This window comes from Macaca nemestrina, chromosome 16, assembly GCF_043159975.1.
Source record: "Macaca nemestrina isolate mMacNem1 chromosome 16, mMacNem.hap1, whole genome shotgun sequence".
Classification (NCBI taxonomy): Eukaryota; Metazoa; Chordata; class Mammalia; order Primates; family Cercopithecidae; genus Macaca; species Macaca nemestrina.
The window spans coordinates 3,242,282-3,266,009 of record NC_092140.1 but is presented as its reverse complement, the minus strand read 5'-3'; the positions used below and the strand labels follow the sequence as shown (position 1 = coordinate 3,266,009).

General features: G+C 40.2%; 2 long non-coding RNA genes across 2 annotated transcripts in view; one reads left to right on the top strand and one right to left on the bottom strand.

The window, feature by feature from the left end:
* Positions 1-15,577, top strand: part of LOC105485293 (uncharacterized) — a 36,311-nt gene extending 20,734 nt beyond the window's left edge. Inside the window, exons 5-8 of the long non-coding RNA XR_011614581.1 lie at positions 8,064-8,234; positions 11,633-11,788; positions 13,232-13,348; positions 14,362-15,577. This is a non-coding gene — a long non-coding RNA (uncharacterized lncRNA). The remainder of the gene's footprint in view (positions 1-8,063; positions 8,235-11,632; positions 11,789-13,231; positions 13,349-14,361) is intronic.
* LOC105485294 (uncharacterized) overlaps positions 15,197-23,728 on the bottom strand; it is a 27,201-nt gene continuing 18,669 nt past the window's right edge. The window contains exon 3 of the long non-coding RNA XR_011614584.1: positions 15,197-15,269. This is a non-coding gene — a long non-coding RNA (uncharacterized lncRNA). The remainder of the gene's footprint in view (positions 15,270-23,728) is intronic.

Below are 23,728 nucleotides of genomic sequence, written 5' to 3'. Positions count from 1 at the left end.
GAACCTCAGATTTAAAAACATCTTGAAATTAGGAAGCCAAACAGAGGCAAACTTTAGATTTTACTTATAGTCTTAAGGTTCCTGGGCCTGCCGGGAAGTGAGTGATTGTTTTTATTTACTCACTGTGGGGCTGAGAACCATCGAAGTCAGATGGTGTATGCATATTTTGTTTTTATTTATTTTTTTAGAGACAGAGGCTCACTCTGTCACCTAGGATGGAGTACAGTGACACAGTCGTAGCTCACTGAAGCTTTGAATTCCTGTGCTCAAGTGATCCTGCCACCTCAGAATCTGAAGTAGATAAGATTATAGGTGTGCGCCACCACGCCTAGCTTATTATTATTATTATTATTTAGAGACAGTATCTAGCTGTGTTGCTCAGGCTGGTCTTGAACTCCAGGCTTCAAGTTATCCTCCCACTTCAGTTTCCCAAAATGCTGGGATTACAGGTATAAGCCACCACAACTGACCTATATTTTCAAATATGACATTTCAGTTGAAGCCTTGGCAATATAACAAATATTCTTTATTGTATTCTGCTATAATGAGAGAGCAGATTTTTCTTGGAGTTAGGTAAATAATCATATTGCCATAAAAATACCCAGAAATAGTTTTTGAATTCTGGGAATCAAGTAAGAAGGAAACAAAAACAAATGCTTTTATCTGTGTTTACAAAAATACACATGTATTAGTCCATTCTTATGTTGCTAATAAAGTCATACCTGAGACTGGGTAATTTATAAAGGAAAGGATTTTATTGACTCATAGTTCCACATTGCTGGGGAGGCCTCAGGAAACTTACAATCATGGCAGAAGGGGAAGCAAACATGCCCTTCTAGCAGGATGGAGAAATGCAGAGCCAAGGTTGGGGGAAAGCCCCTTATAAAAACCATCAGAGCTCATGAGAACTCACTCACTTTCACAAGAACAGCATGAGGGTAACAACCCTCATGATTCAATTACCTCTCAGCAGGTCCCTCCCACTACACATGGGAATTATGGGAACTACAAAATAAGATTTGGGTGGGGACATAGCCAAACCATATCATTCTGCTCCTTGCCCCTCCCAAATCTCATGTCCTCACATTTCAAAACACAATCATGCCTTTCCAACAGTCCCCCAAAGTCTTAGCTCATTCCAGCATTACCCCAAAAGTCCAAGTCCAGTCTCATCTAAGATAAGGCATGTCCCTTCTACCTATGAGCTTGTAAAATCAAAAGCAATTTAGTTACTTCCTAGACACAATGAGGGTATATGCATTAGGAAGATACATCCATTCCAAAGGGAGAAATTGGCCAAAACAAAGGGGCTACAGGCCCCATGGAAGTCCGAAATCTAATTGGGCAGTCATTAAACCTTAAAGTCCAAAATGATCTCCTTTGATTCCATGTCTCATATCCAGACCCCGCTGATGCAAGAGGTAGGCTCCAATGGCCTTGGGTGACTCTGCCTCGGTGGCTTCACAGGGTACAGCTCCCCTCCTAGCTGCTTTCATGAGCTGATGTTGAGTGTCTGTGGCTTTTCCAGGTGCATGGTGCAAACTGTTGGTGGATCTACTATTCCGGGGTCTGGAGGACAGTGGCCCTCTTCTCACAGCTCCATTAGGCAGTGCCCCAGTGGGGACTCTGTGTGGGGGCTCCAGCTTCACATTTCCCATCTGCACTGCTCTAGCAGAGGTTCTCTATGAGAGCTCCACTCCTGCAGCAAACTTCTGCCTGGACATTAAGGTGTCTCCATACATCCTCTGACATCTAGGTGGAGGTTCCCAAACCTCAGTTCTTGACTTTTGTGTATCCACAGGCCCAACACCATATGTGAGCCACCCAGGCTTGGAGCTTACATCCTCTGAAGCAATGGCCCAAGCTGTACATTGTCCCCTTTTAGCCACGGCAGGAGCTGAAGCAGCTGGGACTCAGGGCACCAAGTCCCTAGGCTGCACAGAGCAGACGGGCCCTGGGCCCAGCCCATGAAACCATTTTTCCCTCCTAGGCCTTGAGGCCTGTGATGAGAGGGACTGCTGTGAATGTCTCTGACATGCCATGGAAGCATTTTCCACATTGTCTTGGTGATTAACATTCAGCTCCTCATTACTTATGCAAATTTCTGCAGCTGGCTTGAATTTCGCCCCAGAAAATCGGTCTTTCTTTTCCAGCACATCATCAGGCTGCAAATTTTCCAAACTTTTATGCTCTGCTTCCTTTTGGGTGCTTTGCTGCTTAGGAATTTCTTCTGCCAGATACCCTAAATCATCTCTCTCAAGTTCAAAGTTCCACAGATCTCTATGGCAGGGGCAAAATGCTGCCAGTCTCTTTGCTCAAACATAGCATGAGTCACCTTTATTTCAGTTCCCAAAAAGTTCCTCATCTCCATTAGAGACCACCGTAGTCTGGACTTTATTGCCATATCACTATCAGCATTTTGGTCAAAGCCATCCATCAAGTCTCTAGGAAGTTCTAAACTTTTCCATATCTTCTTTTCTTCATCTGAGCCATCCAAACTGTTCCAGCCTCTGCCTGTTACCCAGTTTTGAAGTCATTTCCATATTTTCGGGTATCTTTATAGCAGTGCCCCACTACCCAGCACCAATTTACTATATTAGTCCATTCTCATGCTGCTAATAAAGACATGCCTGAGACGGGGTAATTTATAAAAGAAAGAGGTTTAATTGACTCACAGTTCAGCATGGCTGGGGAGGCCTCAGAAAACACAATCACGGCGAAGGGGAAACAAATACACCCTTCTTTATGTGGTGGCAAGAAGCGGCGCAGAGCGAAGTGGGGAAAAAGCCCCTTATAAAACCATCAGATCTTGTGATAACTCACTATCATGAGAACAGCATGAGGGTAACTGCCCCCATGATTCAATTACCTTCTACTGGGTCCCTCCCATGACATGTGGGGATTATGGAAACTAAAATTCAAGATGAAATTCGAGTGGGGACACAGCCAAATCATATCCATACTTCACCAAATTGCTATAAATTATAGATGGTTTAAGAGAGAAAATTTTCTTAAATCCATAAATGAAAACATTTAAGTAGAGAACGATGTTTCAAATAACAGTCATAAAAGCATTATCTTCATCAGTTATTCAATCTCATGTAGTCAACTTTCGTTCTGCTTGATCTCCATTAGTAGTTCCGTGAGTTCTCCATCTCTTTATTAAAGTTCCGTGAGTTCTCCATCTCTTTATTAAAGTTCTGGAAATCCTCATCTTAGGTGTGTCAGAAACCTGTATTTAACAGTACTTGCTGGAGTCTTTTCCACGAATCTGATTATAAATATTTTTTGAGAAGAATTGTATTATTTTATTTTTTTTGAGACAGAGTCTTGCTCTGTCTCCCAGGCTAGAGTGCAGCAGCATGATATCAGTTCACTGCAACCTTTGCCTCCTGGGTTCAAGCGATTCTCCAGCCTCAGCCTCTTGAGTAGCACCACACCTGACTAACTTTTCTATTTTTAGTAGAGATGGGGTTTTGCCATGTTGGCCAGGTTGGTCTTGAACTCCTGACCTCAGGTGATCCGCCCACCTTGGCCTCCCAAAGTGCTGGGATTACAGGTGTGAGCCACCTTGCCTGGCCGAGAAGAATTTTAAAGAATAACTGTGGATGACAAAAACTTAGAGTAGTCATGGTTAAAAATCTGATAAACATTTATAATCAACAAGGAAATTTAGTTATTTCTATTACATATAGTATTTTAAGATAACCAGAATTCTGACTGATAGCATATTAGATTTCTATGACTATATAATTTTAGAAACATATAAATAGCATACCCATAAATGTAACTAAAAGATCTAGTATCATTTATCATTTGACAATGTTTTTCACACAATTTCCCAAATAAGCCTAATCATTTAATATCTCTAGAAGATGAGAAGTATATCTTTTGAAGCTTTCCACAGGTCTGACTGGAAAATATCAGAGTTAATTCAAGGTGAAAAAAACCTTAATTTAGCATTTGATATTAGGGACATTTGTCAAAGATGTCGAAAGGTGCAAAACAGGTCATGTGTAGTGGCTCACGCCTATAAATCCAAGCATTTTGGGAGGCCAAGGCGGGCAGATCACTTGAGCCTAGGAGTTTGAGACCAGCTGGGGCAACATAATGAAACCCTGTCTCTACAAGTAACTAAAAAATTAGCCTGGTGTGGTGATACATACCTGTGGTCCCAGCTACTAGGGAGGCCGAAGTGGGAGGATCACTTGAGCCCAGGAATTTGAGGCTACATTGAGCCATGATTGTGCCATTGCACTCTGGCCTGGGCGACAAAGTGGGACCCTGTCTCAAAAAGGAAAAAAAAAAAAGGCTCAAAACACTTGATCAAAACAGAATCAGAGGTCACTATAAAATAATAGTCATTCATTTAACCAGAGTGACAATTGAAAGACTTCAAAAGCAATATGGAAAGTTACATGAATGTAAAAATATTTACCCTTCCAAGCTTACTTTTCCTAAGTAATCAAAAACCTACTAAAGGCAACACAGGAAATTATCTTGGTAAAGCTTTAAGTCTTTGTTTCTTAGGTCAGCTGCCAAAAAGACAAAGAACCTCGTACAGCGTGATGATTTCTCCTTGTGGAAAGCTCATTTAGATAACCTGGAAGTCAAACTTGACTAAAAAAAGAAAAAAAAAAAAAAGGGTACTTGAATTTAATTAGACAGAGGAAAAATGTGTCCAAGATTATGAGTGTACACTACATCATGCAGGAATGTAAACAAGAAAACCGGCAGCTTAAGCAGAGGAATACAAGGCTTTTAGTAACAGCATGGGAAGTTTCTTGGTTGAAGGGAACCATTCAGACATATCAAGAAAAGCCAGGAGTACAGAATCAAGTTATGCTAAACAAAACATTGCTTTTCTGGGTCTTCAGGACAAACATTTCAGTGTCAGGCCATAGCAACAGAGTTAGAACAGAGGGGGAAAAGTTACAGGAGTTGGCAAGAAAGTTGAAGGAAAGAGTTATAATCCTAGGACTTTTCAAGAGGAGAGTAAGTTGGAGGCAATGATGTGTGACTGCAAATTATGTGTAGCAAATACAGCAAAAGTTAGACTTCTGAGATACAAATTTGAAAAATTTCAAAAACAAAACTCTAGCTCATGAAAAAATTATGTTAAATGAAGAGGACAGCCTTTTAAATCTAAAACTAGGGAAATTAATCTCAAAAAGCAGATGGCTGTTAAAGAAACAGATTTTTAAAATTAAAAATCAAAATCTCTTGAAATTTAATTCAGAGCAGATCAATACTTTAAGAAAACTTTCATTTTAAATATAGAGGTTTAGACTCTGGTCCTGTGTCACTGTACCACTGACACCAATGTTTAATTTTTATAAAAATAATTTATTTCCAATCCCAGACAACCTGATTATACATGTAACTTACTTCATTAGGCCCATCTTTTATAAATCCTCTGACTTGTTTAGACTATTTATCATTTTCTTAAAACTTCCAGTCTTGTTCCCATAATTTTATTTTTAAACAACAAATTATTTTGTCATAGGACAAAGATTTACTACATAAAATTCTCATGCAAAATTATTTTTTCCTAAATTCATATTTTAATTAACAGATCTAAATATATTTACTCTTTTTATAAAATTTAAGAAGCCAAAAATGACGTTATGTTTCTTTAGCAGTTTGTTTCCATTTTTAAAAATCTTGTTTAGCTATAATCCAGATATTTAATGAGTATTATTTAATTTCATATAACATAATTTTAACATTTACGTGAAAAGTTTATTTATAACTATTTATTTTTATTTATAATTATCTAATTTCTTTATTTTTTAACAGTTACACCTAGATTACCTGTTAATATCAGGTGTTTACCTAGATAAAAACCTTAAGATTAAAAATAAGGGTATCCAGGCCAGGCGCGGTGGCTCAAGCCTGCAATCCCAGCACTTTGTGAGGCCGAGGCAGGCGGATCACGAGGTCAGGAGATCGAGACCATCCTGGCTAACTCGGTGAAACCCCGTCTCTACTAAAAAATACAAAAAAACTAGCCGGGTGAGGTGGCGGCGCCTGTAGTCCCAGCTACTCGGGAGGCTGAGGCAGGAGAATGGTGTGAACCCGGGAGGTGGAGCTTGCAGTGAGCTGAGATCCGGCCACTGCACTCCAGCCTGGGCGACAGAGCGAGACTCCATCTCAAAAAAAAAAAATAAATAAGGGTATCCTGTTGACAACTGCAGCCATTTTAATCATATCAACAATATTAAATTAATCTTACTTATTAAATAATTATATAAACAAAGACCATTTATTTTAGGCTGAGTTTATAGCTTTTTAACCTTAAAACACCTAGTAGAGGCAAATGTAAAACTGTCTGATTAATAAACCCAAGCAAAAAATGTATGTTGACAATTTTGAAGACATTTCTAATCTTATTTTACTGACAATTTTAAAACCAATTAATCTATCAAATATTTACTTAAGTCACATGAATGAAAAAAAAGAAAACCATTTGGGTTAATTACTATATGTTTTATATGAGTGCTCATTTCCTTAAACTAATCAGAATAACATTTCTTGAGACATTTCTGACAACAGATTTTTATTAATTAATTAATTATAAAGACAAGGTCTCCCTCTCTTGCCCAGGCTTGAGTACAGTGGCATGATCACAGCTCACTGCAACCTTGAACTCCTGTGCTCAAGTGATCCTCCTGCTCATCCTCCCAAGTTGCTGGGACTACAGGCAAACGCCACCATGCCCAGGTATTTAAAAACAATTTTTGTAGAGATCTTGCCCAGGCTGCTCTTGAACTCCTGGGCTCAAGCCATCTTCTCACCTTGGCCTCCCAAAGTGTTGGGATTACAGGCATGAGCTACTGCATCTGACCCATATTTTATTACATAGACACAACATGCAATATAATACATATATATGCATAAACATGTCTAAACACACATGAAGATTTTGTAGTTTTTATTTTAGAATTTTAATCGTGAGATAGTAAAACATATAAGCCTATCAGTTTATAAAAGATAATTGGATCCAAATTATTTTTCTAACAAAATGAGATAAGGCTAAATGTTAAGATTTTTATTTTTATTTATTTATTTTTTTTATAGAAGGGAGGACTTGCTATGTTGCCCAGACTGGTCTGAAACTCCTGGTCTCAACTGATTCTCAGTTTAAGATTTTTCAAAATAGGCAATCTTATAAAGGCTGTGACCAAATTTAGGTAAAGCAGTTTGAGTCAGTTACCAATATACTGATTTGGAGAAAGAATAGTTAACTGAGAAAATGTGACTGAGTTGTGTAAGGAGGCCCACAAGATAAGATTAATTCTAACAAGGTTTGTACAGTGTTTTCTTGGAGTAAATTCCCTGTCCTTGAAGATAAGAATGTTGACAATCATGTTAGTGTAGGGAAGGTGTCTTTTAGAAGGGAATTTCATCTTTTGCTTTTAAGAAACAGCATGAAGGTCAAAATGATTTTCTTTTATATCTGCAGATTTTTAAGTGTTTTTACTTAAATAGTCAATATGCCAGAATAGCTGAGAAATTTTGAAAAAAAAAAAAAGAAAAGCTTTTAGGTTAGAGAAGGTAAATTCTCTAAGAGGAGGAATTATAAGGGAAAAAGACAGCTCTGGAAAGAGCCTCAGCTAGCTTTGATAGTATTTTGTAGCAAGGGAATCTTTGAGTCCTGAATAATTTTTTTTAGCCTCAAGATATCAATGAAATATGCATATCCTATTTGTAGCGTATGATCATATAGCCATAGTCTTTTAGTTTAATTTTAAGATCAACAGACTGTTTGAATGATCCCTATAATGTTTGAACATGTTACCAGCTGGAACCTCAGAAAATATCTTGGCATGCCTTTGCACTTTGAGAGCTCATTTTATGGGTGCTCTAGTTTAATGCCAAATACACAAAGCCAATTAAATGCAAGCACTGAATATGCAGAGGCCAAATAAATGCAAGTGCAGATGGAAAATAAACTATGTACTTCCCAGGAAGGACGATAGGCCTTCTCCAAATGAAGGAGAAAATTCCCTCATCCAAACTTTGGAGCTTAGGTCAAGGAAGAAAATAACTTTCCCCAACAGGTGATCTTTCAAACAGGAGTGGGACAAACCTTCTCAAGCAAATCACGAAGAAAACGGAACTCAAACAAAATCGCGGGGGAGAAGAGGCCACCTGCAGATGCAGCAGGGTTCAAAAGGCTCCACTGTGGGTACCTCACGCCGCTGTTCCAAGAACCAGTAATTCTTCCTGAGGTGAGTCAGCTTTGGATTTTACTGATGACGCCGTGTATGATAAAGTCAGATAAAACAGGTAGAGAAAAATCTCTAAATTTAACATTTTATTTGGGATATGGGAATTGCAATTTGGGGCATACACGAAGAATAAAGTTGAGGTTGGAGATTTTATGAAAAGGAGAAATGCTATGTATTACCTTAGATTATTGTCACTAGTTAAGCTTTGGGGAGCTGGCAAGTTCTGATTGGTTAGTGACAGAAGTGGGTAAAACCAGTCTTAGAGGGGCAGCATGTTGTTTCAGAAGCTATTAGGTAAAACTGGTTTCAGGTTACAGCAGAAGTTCAGCTGCCAGGCGTGAGAAGAGTTCAGTCCTTGGAACAATGTCATGTGTGCTTAGAGCTGCCCACCCCGGGCTTCTTGACTCTGGGTTAGTTGGGCATGACAAGAATGACCCAATTCATACGATCGACTTTCCCAGTTACATCTGTTAATTCAGAATAGATGATTGCTGGGTGGTTCAGTTTCTTGCATGTCTGAAATTGTTTATTCTCCTGCATTAAAAAAAAAATTATTCCTTCTGGAATTCCTGTTCCTATTTTCCTGTTTGTTTATTTATTTATTTATTTATTTATTTATTTATTTATTTTTTGAGACGGAGTCTGGCTCTGTGGCCCAGGCTGGAGTGCAGTGGCCGGATCTCAGCTCACTGCAAGCTCTGCCTCCTGGGTTCACGCCATTCTCCTGCCTCAGCCTCCCGAGTAGCTGGGACTACAGGCGCCCGCCATCTCGCCCGGCTAGTTTTTTGTATTTTTTTAGTAGAGACGGGGTTTCACCGTGTTAGCCAGGATGGTCTCGATATCCTGACCTCGTGATCCGCCCGTCTCGGCCTCCCAAAGTGCTGGGATTACAGGCTTGAGCCACCGCGCCCGGCCGTATTTTCCTGTTTAATTCCTATTTTCTTTCTTTCAGGGCTTGCTGTGTTACCCGGTTATTTACTGTTTCATATATATTTTATGTTTTATGTTTTTTGTTTTTTGTTTTCTTTTTTTACTTCTTCCAGGTTGGTCCCGTAATTCTTTAGGCCTCTCTCAAGGCTTCGAGTGGATATTGTTTTATATTTCGTCCAGCCTAGGAGTTGGAGACCTGATCTGCATTACCTAATCTACTGTTATCAGAAGCCAATAATAATAATAATGATAATTCTTTTTTGTTTAACTTATCTTTTATATTTTCTCTTATTTCTGCTCTATATATTCTGGAAGATTTCTCCAATTATATTTTCCATATCCCCTACTTGTTCTTTACCATTACCTACTGTAATATTGTAACTTAAAAAAATTTTTTTTTTTTTTGAGACAGAGTCTCGCTCTGTCGCCCAGGCTGGAGTGCAGTGGCCGGATCTCAGCTCACTGCAAGCTCTGCCTCCCGGGTTCACGCCATTCTCCTGCCTCAGCCTCCGGAGTAGCTGGGACTACAGGCGCCCGCCACCTCGCCCGGCTAGTTTTTTGTATTTTTTAGTAGAGACGGGGTTTCACCGGGTTAGCCAGGATGGTCTCGATCTCCTGACCTCGTGATCCGCCCGTCTCGGCCTCCCAAAGTGCTGGGATTACAGGCTTGAGCCACCGTGCCCGGCCAAAAAATTTTTTTAAAATAATAAATAGAGACAGGATCTCACTCTTTTGTCCAGGCTAGAGTGCAATGGTGTGATCATAGCTCATTGCAGCCTTGAACTCCTGGGCTTAAGCAATCCTTCCACCTCAGCCTCCCAAGTAGCTGGCCTACGCCACCATGCTTGGCCAATTTTTTATTTTTAAATCTTTTGTAGAGACAGGGTTTCACTATGTTGCCCAGACTGGTCTCAAACTCTTGGCCTCAGGTGATCTTTCCACCTTGGCCTCCCAAAATTCTGATATTACAGGCATGAGCCGCTGCACCTGGCCAACTTTTACTTTTATTTTATTTTATTTTTTAATGGAGTCTTGCTCTGTCACTCAGGCTGGAGTGCAGTGGCCAGTCTTGGCTCACTGCAATCTTTACTCCCTGGGTTCAAGCGATTTTCCTGCCTCAGCCTCCCAAGAAGCTGAGACTACAGGCATGTGCCACCACGCCCACTAATTTTTCTATTTTTAGTAGACAGGGTTTCGCCATGTTGACCAGGCTGGTCTCGAACCCCTGACCTCAAGTGATCTGTCAGCCTCGGCTTCCCAAAGTGCTGGGATTGTAGGCATGAGCCACCATGCCCGGCAGCTTTTACATTTTTAATGCAAAACGTAAAATGGCTGCACCTGGCTAGCTTTTACATTTTTAATGATGTAAATGTAATGAGGGATTTATTATTATATATTACATTATAAATGTAATGAGAGATGTATTTGAGGAGTTTTGGGGAGAAATCTGGTGTCTTTCTGATCTTGCCTTGGCTATGTTCCTTTGTAGGTGCTTGAAGTTAACAGGCTTTATTTGTTCTCTGTTAAGATCCTACACCCACACTACGCGTCTCCGCATACAGGTGCCTCACTTTTTTCTATGAATTAATTGAAACATATCAGAGGTAGAGGAAGTAATGTATTAAAACAGCATATGTCTTCCACCTAACTCAGAAATACAAGTTTACAGATTTAATGTGGTCAAATTTATTTATAGTTTCTTCTCTTTTGTCTTACATGAGAAATGTTTTTTTTCCACATTCAAAAAAAAAATCTTGATATTTAGATATTTTATTGTCTTTTCTTTCTTTCCTTCCTTCCTTCATTTCTTCCTTTCCTTTCTTTCTCTCTTTTCTTTTCTTTCTTTCAGGGCTTGCTATGTCACCTGGTTATTGACTGTTTTATATATATTTTTGAATCTCTTATAGTCCATGAAATGCCCTGTCGAGATTTTACTTGCAATTGCATTCAGTGTATACATAAATTGGACAAACATTCTTAACATATAATGTTTGTCAATTTACTTTGGTCCTCTATTAATTTTCTAGTTCCCCCCTCCCCCACCCCTGCAATAGACTAGTACATATTTTGTTAGCTTTGTTCCTAGAGTCTTATGTTTTCAAAATTTTTTTGAAAATTTTTGCCTTTTCAAAATTAATACATGGAGTGGTGACTCATGCCTGTAATCCCAGCACTTTGGGAGGCCGAGATAGGTGGATCGCTTGAGCTCAGGAGTTCAAGACCAGCCTGTGCAACATGGCAAAAACCCATCTCCACACACACACAAAAAAACAAAAACCACAAAACACAAAAATTAGCCAGGTATGGTGGCACACGCGTGTGGTCCCAGCTACTTGCAAGGCGGAGGTGAAAGGATGGAGCCATTGTTATAGAGACATTACATTGCCAGAATTGTGTTGCTGAAGTAGGCCGGAAATGGAGGATGTATTCTGACCTTTCTATTTCTCCATTCTCTGACCATCTACTAGTGACTCCCCTTGGCTGATTTCAACATGGATTTCAATATGGAAGCGGAGCTTAATGAAATCAGGGTGATGCCGTCTGTGGAGTTAGCACCCCCAGGACACAGAGCATGGAAGGAAGGGCAGACAACAGATCTGAGATCGAAGAACACAGAATAACCAGCAAGTGCACTACTTTCTCATAAATCCACTGGATTAAATTTGTTATTTAAGCTGTTCAGTTATTTTATATCATTACTATTTTTGGGGGGGGCTTATCATTTACTAAGAGATATAAAAATTCCTCGCTATGTTTGTGGATTTGTTTATTTCTATTTTGTTTTTAAATTATGCTTTTTACTTTTTGTTGTTGTTGTTGTTGTTGTTGTTTTTTTTGAGATGGAGTCTCGCTTTGTCACCCAGGCTGGAGTGCAGTGGTGTGATCTTGGCTCACTGCAACCTCCGCCTCCTGGGTTCAAGCAATTCTCCTGCCTCAGCCTCCTGAGTAGCTGGAATTACAGGAGTGTGCCACCATGCCTGGCTAATTTTTTTGTGTTTTTAGTAGAGATGGGGTTTCACCGTGTTAGCCAGAATGGTCTCGATCTCCTGATCTCATGGTCCACCCGCTTTGGCCTCCCAAAGTGCTGGGATTACAGGCATGAGTCACTGCGCCCAGCCTCAATGGAAACTTTTATCATTAGGTGTCAACCCTATCCATCTCCGTACTTTTATTGCCTTGAAATCAATTTTCTCTGATATTAATACAAGTAGCTGGCTTTCTTTCAATTTCTGCTTTTCTATTATATGATTTACCATCCTATACTTATTAATATTTCTCTATCTTCTTGTTTTAGTTTTTGAGACTTATTTATTTTTTGAGATAGGATCTTGCTTTGTCTCCCAGGCTGGAGTGCAGTGGCACAATCATGGCTCACTGCAGCCTTGACCTCTGGAACTCAGGTGAACCTCCCACCTCAGCTTCCTGAGTGGCTGAGACTGTAGGCATGCACCACCATGCCTGGTTAATTTTTTAAATAATTTTTTTTTTTTTGTAGAGACAGGCTCTCGCTATGTTGCCCAGGCTGGTCTTGACCTCCTGGGCTCCAGTGATCCTCCCATTTTGGCCTCCCAAAGTGCTGGGATTACAGGTGTGAGCCACCACACCCAGCCTTTTCTTGTTTTAGGTATGTCTCTGCTTAACAGCATATAGCTACATGTTCTTTACTTTTTAAAAATCCAGTCTAACATTGTCTTTTAACTTGAGAGTTTAGTCCATTTATATTTGTTGTGATTTCTGATTTGTATTTATGTATGCCATCTGCTTATGTGCTATTTATCCTGCTCTTTCTGTTCTGTTTGTTTTTTTTTTTTTTTTCTTTCTTACTATATCATTTAAATGTCCAGTCAGGAAAACAGAAAATACCATACATATTTCACATAAAGGGAAATTATTATAAAAGTATTAGAAGTACTGGAGCAGAAAGGGAGTATGAGGTTACCCCAAAATTAGTAACTAAAAATGATTATTGTTATTCCTAGAGCTAAAGAGGCCAAAGAGAAAATGAAGTTGAAACCATGCTGCCTGCTACACTTGACAGTTGCCACTTTTTTTTTTTTTTTTTTTAGATGAAGTCTTGTTCTGTTGCCAAGGCTGGAGTACAGTGGCGCGATCTCCTCACTCCAACCTTCTCCTGTGTTCAAGTGATTCTCCCACCTCAGCCTCCAAAGTAGCTGGGACTACAGGTATGCACCACCATACCTGGCTAATTTTTGCGTTTTTAGTAGAGATGGGGTTCCACCATGTTGGCCAGGCTGGTCTCAAACTCCTGACCTCTGGTGATCCACCCACCTTGGCCTCCCAAAGTGCTGGAATTACAGGTGTGAGCCACCCAGCTGACAGTTGCCACTCTTGTTGCCACCAAACACTAGGGGGAAAATGAATTTTCCCTCCTACTCTTCAATCCCCAAAAGTGCTTTCCTCTGGCAAAATTTAGCAGCAAGCCAGATAGCAAGGAGACTGGCTTCCCACTTCTATACTCAGAGAGGAGTATAGAAGAAAAAATGTTGCTAAACAAATATTATCCATCACTCCTGCTTTCTTTCAAAAAATTAAAAATATTTTATTATTCAATTTTTATTGTTTAGAAGTTATAAATACTCTTTGTTTTTCTGGAAGTTACTGTAGCCATTGACCTTGCAAGACCTGAAATTAATATCTTTACCCTTCCCAATAATATAAAGAGCAATTTATATGCATTGTTATCCAGTATTTTGATATTTTTTCTCATAAATCAGACATTGTTTTATAGAGTCAATTTTTTTGGCTTTCATTAAAACTTATAATAATAATATCTTTGTTTAGCATGCCTTCTTGCATCTCAGAAGTGCTTTTTTTGCCTTAAGTACTGACTTCAGGATTTTCTTTAATGAAATTCTATCAGTTTACCCTTTAAGATTCAGTCTAAAAAAAAAAAATATATATATATATATATATATAAAACCCTCATTTTTATAAGGCAGTTGCTTGTGGCAAAGATTTCCAGAGTGACATATTTTATTTCTTTCTACACTTTGAGGGACTCGTCCACTGGCTTTTGACTTCCATTGCCACTGTACAGAAGTCAATAGTTCATTCAATTGCCCTTCCTTTATGCTGATCTATTTTTTTTCTTTCTGCCAGCTTTTGAGAACTATTTACCTTTTGAATTCTGTAATTTTACTTTGATTGGTCTATTTTGTTTTTAAATTTTTCTAAGGATCCACTGAGCTTCATTGATCTGAAGATTGGAAGCTGTCAACAGCATTAGAAAATACTCATCCACCTGCCTTGGCCTCCCGAAGTGCTGAGACTACAGGCGTGAGCCACTGGGCCCGATCAATTTAAAATTTTCAATTATGTTTTTATTTCTAAAGCTTACTTGGTTATTTTTAAGATTTCCTGCTTCTTTGATCATATTGTTGAGGTTCTAGTATTTAAAAATCCTATTAAAAATGTTATTCTATAATCCTTGCTAGTTCTAATTTCTGAAGTCTTTGAGGATTTTACTTTACTGTCTATCTGGTTCTCAGCTGTAGTACCTTGTTCCCTTGTATGCTTTGCGATTTTTAAAATGTATTTACTTATTTCTTTGTATTGTGAGAAGCCAATATCTTTGCAATTTCACCTGTAGGGATTATTATTGTCTCAGTTGAAAGTGAATTTCTTCCCTGGGGATTTGCTTTTATTCTACCAACTGATTGAGGTCACTAACAATCTGGAAACCAAGTTAAAATCTCAGCTTGGGGTTTTTCAGTGAGTAGTATAAATGCAGACTGTAAACACACATAAAAGTTGGCTGTGTCTTAAAATTTCCCACTTCACACAGTATGTTGTGACGAGGTTGAAAGAGACAAAGCTTCCTTATTGTTCTTTTCTGCATGGCAAATTTATTCTCATTTTCCTTATATTAGAGTAAAGTTCTAGCTTTGTGAGCATGGGCTACCATAGACTTTCCAACTGATGCAGGATCTGGGCCAGAGCCTTGCAAGTGATGTTCCTCAGCCTTTGTGAGCCGTGAGAAAGGGTGGGAAGCTCTGCCTGGGGTTCGACCTCTTCTCCATTCCCCTTGGCACCTTGGGCCCTGCACAGCCATCCAGGAAGAAGCCCAGGAGCTCTGGCTTCGGCCTAAGATGAAAGATACTTTTGGTACTAACAAACAAGAATTTCTGTTTTCATTAAAGTTTCAGCCTTATGGATTTTTTTAACCTGCCGTTTCAGCAATGCATGAAGAAAACATATTTTAGCATATTAAGCACTTTAGTCTGAGAGTTGTTCAGGATATGTAGCCTGCTATATTGCTGTATATAGAAGTCTTTTATCAACTCCCTCCTGCCCAATAAATGTTGAGTTCCTAGAGATGAGGGACTGTGATTGATTCATCTTTATACCCTAGGACCTGACATACATTAGTGGATGCACAGGTATTATTTGAATAAATGCCAAAACCAATCATTTCAAGTTCAAGAAATTGGTTTGAATTATTTTATTTTATTTTATTTTATTTTTCCGACACAGAGTTTCGCTCTTGTTGCCCAGGCTGGAATACGATGGCGTGTTCTTGGCTCACTGCAACGTCTGCCTCCCAGGTTCAGGCGATTCTCCTGCCTCAGCCTCCCAAGTAGCTAGGATTACAGGCATGTGCCACCACTCCTGGGTAATTTTTGCATTTTTAGTAGAGACTGGGTTTCACCATGTTGGTCAGGCTGGTCTCGAACTCCTGACTTCAGGTGATCCACCCGCCCTGGCCTCCCAAAGTGCTGGGATTACAGGTGTGAGCCACCACACCTGGCCATTGGTTTGAAATTCTAAACACAATCAAAGCAATTTCCTTTCTGAAAACTCTCAAGGCTTTAACTCAACACCATAATGTAGATTACAGAATTCCTTGGGAAGTTGGTTATCCTTATGAGCTATCTGTTTTAGTTAAATTAACTGGGAATATGCCCAATTTGTACTTTAATTTGAATCACATGGATTCACTCCATTAGGACAGTAGAAAAGTTTATGTTGTAGCTAAATTGCCTAATTACATGAATCAGGTTGCAAAGGTTAGAAAAGTATTCGTGGCATAATTTTTTTTTAACTTCTTCTACTTTCCAATGATATTTTACATTTCATCCTTGGTGTTGATATTTGCCATGATCATTGGATTATCCCATTGGTAGATTCCTTCATAATTCAGTGTTCATTTCTTCAATCAACTTTTATGGAGTGTGCATCACATGTACTGTGCTAAACACTGGGCCTACGAAGGTCATGCATATTCCCTGCCTTCAATGTTCTTCCAGTCAGAGGCTCATGTTAATAATCGCAATACCATTAAAAAAACAACAGTAGAAGTACATATGGGGCACAACAGTGGCACAAAGGAGAGAGTGGGCTACTATATTTAGGAGCAGCTGGGAAGGTTTCCCTGGAGAAGACAGTCCTTTGTTGAAGCTGGAGAAATGTGAAACCAGGGAGGCAGGAAGCAGTGTCTGGCCCGGTCTCCCCATTAGGGGTCCCAGGTTGCCTTCCTGTGACGGACAAGGCTGCTGAATGCTCATGCATGCCCAGATGTTCTTTTTTAAAATTTATTTGAGATGGGGGTCTCACTTTGTCACCGAGGCTGGAGTGCAGTGGTGTGATCTTGGCTCACTGCACCCTCTGCCTCCCAGGCTCAAGCAATCTTCCTATCTCAGCCTCTCAAGTAGCTGGGACCACAGGTGTATGCTACCACACTCACCAAATTTTTGTATTTTTAGTAGAGATGGGGTTTCACTATGTTGCCCACGCTGGTCTTGAACTCCTGAGCTCAAGTGATCGGCTCGCCTCAGCCTCCCAAAGTGCTGGAATTACAGGCATGACTGCGCCCGGCCAGTGCTCTGATGTTCTTGACCACTCAAGAAGTCCTAATTTTTCTTGAAAATTTCCCAGGACTATGTTCACTGGCTCTTCTAAGGTGTCAGTTGCTTAACAGATGGCCTGCCTCCTGTCTTCGCTCTTCCTAGACAGTGTGCATTTTCACATACCTCTGGCCTTGGTGTCCTTTCTTCTCCTACTCCTTCTTCCTCCCTCCGTTTCTCTCTTAATATCATATGGAATTTTAATTTATTCTTTGCTATAGCTCTCTTCTTATGAGAGCTAAGTTGAAATGTAATATTTTAAATAAATGTAAATTCAAATTGCCGTCTCAATTTAGAAACATAAGGGATAAAATTTAATACAAACCAAGAGAAAACACAATACGAATGTCCAGTCTACAGTGTCCCCAACTAGAAACATGTTTCTAGTCCCTCAAGAGCATGCTTCCTGTTTTCACTTATCCATCCTCTCTTCAACTTGCATTTCTTATATTCTGAATTAAAACGCAGGTTTCCATTAATTCCTATAGTATTTTGGTAGACTCTCCAAAATTATACATTTGCGTGCAGGAAGAAAATATTAGAACTAATATTTATAAAGTAGTTTTTTAATCTTATCCTTTTAGAATGGCTATTGTGCACGTTTTGTGATATATGTTAGTATATTTCATGGGCATAATTTATAAGCGAATATGCTAAGCTAGGGTGCGTGCCCAGACATTACTTGCTGTGGGGTGGACTGGTTTGTTGAATCCCGTTCTCAGGCCAAATGCTTCTGGTTTTAGAGACTATTCCACCAGGCAACTGCCCCCATTTCGTAATCCTCTCAGCAGCTCTGCCTAACATAAGATTTAAAGGGGTGAAAAATCTGAATCATAAACATAGCCTTATCTTGCTAACGTTTTGTTCAGTGATAAGAGTTTTGCTGTCTTTCTGAACGTGTTTTCTAACGCCAAGAATTTCAGAGCTGCTTAGTAAGGATGGAGGTTCCTGGGAGGTGGTGGGGGAGACACTTTGAGAAAAGCATGAATTGGCAGTTCCTCCCTCAAATCACGTCATCTGAGCATTTATTGACGTGGACTCCTTGTGGCCTTGGAACTGAAGGGTCTTTCCTGACTGACAGACCTCAGGGGTGAAGCCTTTTTCTGCCCTGATAATTAGTTCGAGTTAATCAAGTGCCTCTTTGAAAACCTCACAAATGCCTACACCATCGTTTCATGGGCTTAGAAGTTTTAAAATCCCACCTCTACTTAAAAAAATGTTTGAACAATTTTAAAGCCTACTTTGCTTTTCTTTGCCAATTCAGTGGGAAATGAACTACATTTTACAAGTTTAATGTCAAGTTGAATTTTTTGTGTTACATGTACCTTATTCAGAATTCAGAATGAGTTTTGTGACTCCTTATACATTCCAGCATGGGTGATGGAGGCTCACTTCATCCAAAGGGTCACAGGTCTCTTGTGTTTCTTGTGAAGTTCTCTTCATCACATTTTAAAATGGGCTAAACACTGAAGCGTCTGCTGAAGCCCATTACACTGCTGTTCCGAGGAAAAGACGTCTTGGAATCTTGGCCCTTTGATCATTTACGATTTGGAATCTGCGTCAAATTAAGGAAAGTTAGCTAGGTTCAGGTGCCTTTCTAACACAAGTCATTCCTGAATAAGGTTTTTGATCTTTCAAACGTAACTTGCATATTTCCACATTTTTTATTTTACAGGTAAGAAAGTGTGGCCACCCTAGGACGTGGCAAACTGTATGGGCCCAGTGACTGCCTGGTTCCTCTGCCCCATGCCCCTTCATCTTCTTGCCTGATCCCCAACTCCTTGCTAACACCTGCAGGTGCTAGTGCGCCTCCAGGAAGGGGCTCCTTGACTTTCATCGCCTGTGAATCTCTCCGCTCTCATTTCGCCATTGCTAGGTCCTTCAGTGAAGCCAGAGCAGTTTTCCAGCCAACCCATGAGTGTCTCTTTATGGCTCAGCCATGAGGCCTGACCTTTGGGTAGGAGGGGCTGGTCCTGACAGTGGGACGCAGGAGCCTGGAGATGCTGGCCACCAGTCGCTGTGACTAGTCAGGCTGTGAGTCTCCATCAGATCCACACAGAATGGTTTTCTGAAGCAGTCGCCCTTCTGTGAAGAATTACAGCGTGAAGTCTGAAACCAACTGATGGGATTGGGCCTCTGCCACTTCCCAGAGGGGCTTCTTACCAAAGACTTCGTGTTTTAACCTGACAATGGGTTAAATAATGACTAAGAATACCCACCACGCTTAATCTAATGGGGTTGTTATGAAAACTAAATGACAAAGGTGTGAACAAACATACTTTGTATGTTATAAAGTTTATAATCTCAAGTTGCTATTTATTGTACTTCAAGTTAGATGCCTTTTCCCAGCTAATTTTTTGTTAAATTCGAATACTTGGCCCAAAATTCAGCATCAGCAATATATTCACGTAACAAATGTGCACATGTACCCCTAAAATCTAAAAAAAATAGAAGATCATAGTATGATAATTAACTAATTTGACCTGACATTCATAGAAAACTATACTCAACAACGACAAATTCATACGTACGTATATATTTTTTAAGATAGGGTCTTTGACACCCAGGCTGGAGTGCAGTGGCACGATCACAGCTCACTGCAGCTTCAACCTCCTGGGCTCAAATGATCCTCCCACCTCAGCCTCCCGAGTAGATAGGACCACAGCCACATGCTGCAATGTCAGGCTAATATTTTCATTTTTTTGTAGAGACAGGGGTCTTGCTATGTTGCCCAGGCTGGTCTCGAACTACTGGTTCCAAGCAATCCCCCCACCTTGGCCTCCGAAAATAGTGAGATTACAGGCATGAGTCATCATGCCTGGCTTTGGATTCCTTTCAAGTATGTGTGAAATGTTTATGAAAATCAGTTGTGTGCTGGATCACAATCAAGCACAAATAATTCTAAAACATTGAGATCATTAAAAAAAAAAAAAATTCTAATGCTCAGTTGCTTGGGTGGCACCTAACCTCAGGCAGTTTCGTGAAGCTGACAAGCCTCAGAGCTCTCATTTCCTCACTATCTCCTAGTTTTCCCAGGGAATTCCCTCAGCAGGGAATTCCAAGTTCCTGGGTCACTGTGTTGTTGTTCACCCAAATCTGCCGTCTCCAAGTAGCAAGGTCCACCCCACAGACCCTCTTCCTCCTCCCAACTAGCACCTCCCCACCCCGAGAAACTTGTCATTCTCAGTATCTTTCACCTCTAGTCTTATTTTCAGATTTTTCACCCAAAGCATAGCTTAAATGCAATAGAGTTCCAGATCAGGAAAGACAGATGAGCCTGAGGGAGAGAGTGTGATCTTTCATTGGCCTTTCAGTGGCTCTACGTCAGCTTCCTTAGACCTTGGACTCCGAGAAGCCCCTCTGGATCACCAGGACCCATTGTTAGCCAAATCTTTTGCTAGAATCCTATTTTAACAAGCTTAGAGAAACCTCTAGGTTCCACCTTCTGCTCTGATGGAGAGGGGTGGGCTGTAAATGGATGTAATCAATGGAGAAGACGATTTGCCGTTGTGTTTCAAACCCTTAGGATGCCCTTCCTGTTTGTGCCTACAATATCACTTCCAAAAGTTTTTCATTGGAAAATAATCAGAGATGTTTACATTGTAGTTTTTAAAAATAATTTATACTACTATTGATAATTATTTTAAATAAAAATTACCAACTAAATAATAATAGGAAAATGTTGTAAAAATTTATGCTTAGCAGGATAATGAGAATACTATACATACACAAATATACATAATTTACAGGTTTTTTTTTTTTTTTTTGAGACGGAGTCTCGCTCTATCGCCCAGGCTGGAGTGCAGTGGTGCAATCTCAGCTCACTGCAAGCTCCGCCTCCCGGGTTTATGCCATTCTTCTGCCTCAGCCTCCCGAGTAGCTGGGACTACAGGCGCCCGCCACCTCGCCTGGCTTTTTTTTTTTTTTTTTTTTTTTGTATTTTTAGTAGAGACAGGGTTTCACCGTGTTAGCCAGGATGGTCTCGATCTCCTGACCTCGTGATCCACCCGTCTTGGCCTCCCAAAGTGCTGGGATTACAGGCTTGAGCCACCGCGCCTGGCCATGTTTACAGGATTTTTTAATGGCAAAAGTATATGTAAACATTTCAGTTCCAAGATGGAATTTTTGGTCTGTATATCTCTTTCTTTTCTCTGGAAAACCCATTTAAATGACCAAAGAAAAATTAAAATAAAATTGTAGCCTTCATATGTGAAAGTGACCGCACAATGAGAGAGTGCTGGCTGTGTGAGATGAGCCATCAGGCAGACATTCAGGGAACAGGCAAGCGAGCAGAGGCCACAGCCGTGCGAAGCATTAATCCAGCAGAGAATCTGTACAAGCTCAAATTAGTATTTTCAGGGACACAGGAGAAGATTTGTTTTGATGCTGTTCGTTTGTTTATTTATTTATTTTTGAAACAGAGTCTGACTCTGTCGTATGGGCTGGAGTGCAGTGGCGCAATCTTGGCTCACTGCAACCTCTGACTCCCAGGCTCAAGCGATCTTCCCACCTCAGCCTCCCGAGTAGCTGGGATTATAGGGGCAAGCCACCACGCCTGGCTAATTTTTGTACTTTTGGAAAACACGAGGTTTTGCCATGTCACACAGGCTGGTCTGAAACTCCTGGGCTCAAGTGATCCTCCCGCCTTGGCCTCCCAAAGTGCTGGAACCACAGGTGTGTGCCACCGTGCCCAGCCTTTTTATGCTAAATTTAACAAAAGCAAGTAGTTAAAAAAAAAAAAAAATTCACCATCACAGTCACAAATTTTCAAAATATGAGCCAGCAATCTCACTTCTAGGAATTTATCATGTAGATGTACACATACATTATTTGCAATAACAAAATATTTAATGCAATATAAATGTCCATACATTGAAATAATATGCAGCCACATTAAAAGAATGCAGGAAATCTTTGTTTACTGATATGGAAAGATCTCAAAGATATATTGCAAAATGAAGTAAAGCAAGTGCAGAATATTGTGTGTTATTCTAAATCTATAAAAACCAATCTGTGGTGTGTGTATGTTTGTGTTTGTGTGTCATGGAAGTGTATGTGTGCAGAGAAAAAACTGGAAGTCTAGAGATGTTAGCACGTAAATATTGTATACTCCCGGTTGTAACCCAAGACTATGCTGTTTATTTACTGCTCAAATCGCTCCCGTGTTGACCATCCATTGCTCCTGGGGGCTGGCGCCAGTGCTCCTCTCACATTCTCCCACTCTGGTGTCCTGGGCGCGCGGAGCCTCACTTTGTGGGCCTGCTTCCTTTTATTTGAGAGTGATGTTTAGAAACCAAGATCTGGGTGCTGGGTGTGCCTGTTGCTGTTGGTGATCACTGTTTCCAGGCCCCCTTAGCAAGCAAAGCCAGGAAACATCGGTGTGTAGACTAACCCATGAGTCAGCATACACATACAAGATCCGTTCTACCAGCCAGTTTGGGCAACTTGTTTCTGGGCTACAGACGTTTTTGCCTCTGAAATAATGAAACATATTTTGTCTCTGAAATAATGCGGAGATGGGTAGCCACATGTTTATCCAAAAGTCATTTTATTTCAAGCTGCTCTTCAGATTTTTGTTGGTATAAAGTGTCAGATTGTTCTCAGAGAAAATGTCACATTAAGTACCATGCCACCATGCTGGCAAATCTAACTATCATTCGTTTTCATTTGCATTTGTGTGTTAATGTTTCAATTGTGGCTGCTTTTATGAGTTTTTAAAAGGTGTATTAGCGGTTCTTTCAGCTTAAAAAATTTAAATACAATATTGACAAATTTTCTATAAAAAGTAAAAGTCTTCCTTGTCATTTCTACAGGTAAATTGCCTATAAAATAAATGTATGTTGCTTTTATAATCAGAGCGAAACAATCAGTACTATATTTTGCAGTTATTACCTTAACCTTTTGTAAGTCCATCAGTACAACGCAATTTGCAGAAAACCTCAGGGACAGTGAGATGAAATGATTTGAACAAAATCGGTTTTGTAAGCAAGATTTTTCTTGTAAGTAGTAGAAGTACGAGTGATCTTTCTGACCCTTGTTGCTCCTCCACGCTCACAGTTGCTTCCCATTTCTTAAAACGCCCTTGCAGGCTTCTCTGCAGGGGAAACTGCTCCTTAGGATAGGGTTTGAGAGTAGCAGGGATGGCCTCACGTACGTGAAACACCTTGGATCAAATTAGTACTTTTTCAATATTTCAAAATGGGTTAAGAATCAATTTAAAGTTACTCTTACGGGAAAAGATTACTAGAACTTTTAATGAAAAATTTGACTTTGACGGGATTGGAACTCAATGGCTTTGAATTTTGACGCAAAGCCTTTTCCCTTAAGACCACAGAGTCTTAGGTTAGCAGCAGTCCAAGCTCAGAGATAAGAATGTCGCTGTGGGAGACCCTCTGTGTTCCTTGGGTGCCATCAAACATGCTGAACACGACAGAGGAGAAATGAATGGACACATACCCCTGAAAACCAGAGGCAGACTGTCCATGCATAACTAGACCCCAAGACCTGAAGGTCAGCTCAGCAGGAGGGGTTGTGACTACTGGCCTTCACCTAGTAGCCCAGTCCCCTCTGATGCTTCTGTATTGATCACCTTTCCTCAGGAAACACGGAGCTCCTCAGGTGGCCTAATCTCCTTCTCATAGAGCCCTGCTCATGCACTAGGACAGCAAGGGAGAGAGTCCCTCTGGGGCGGTCCAAGCT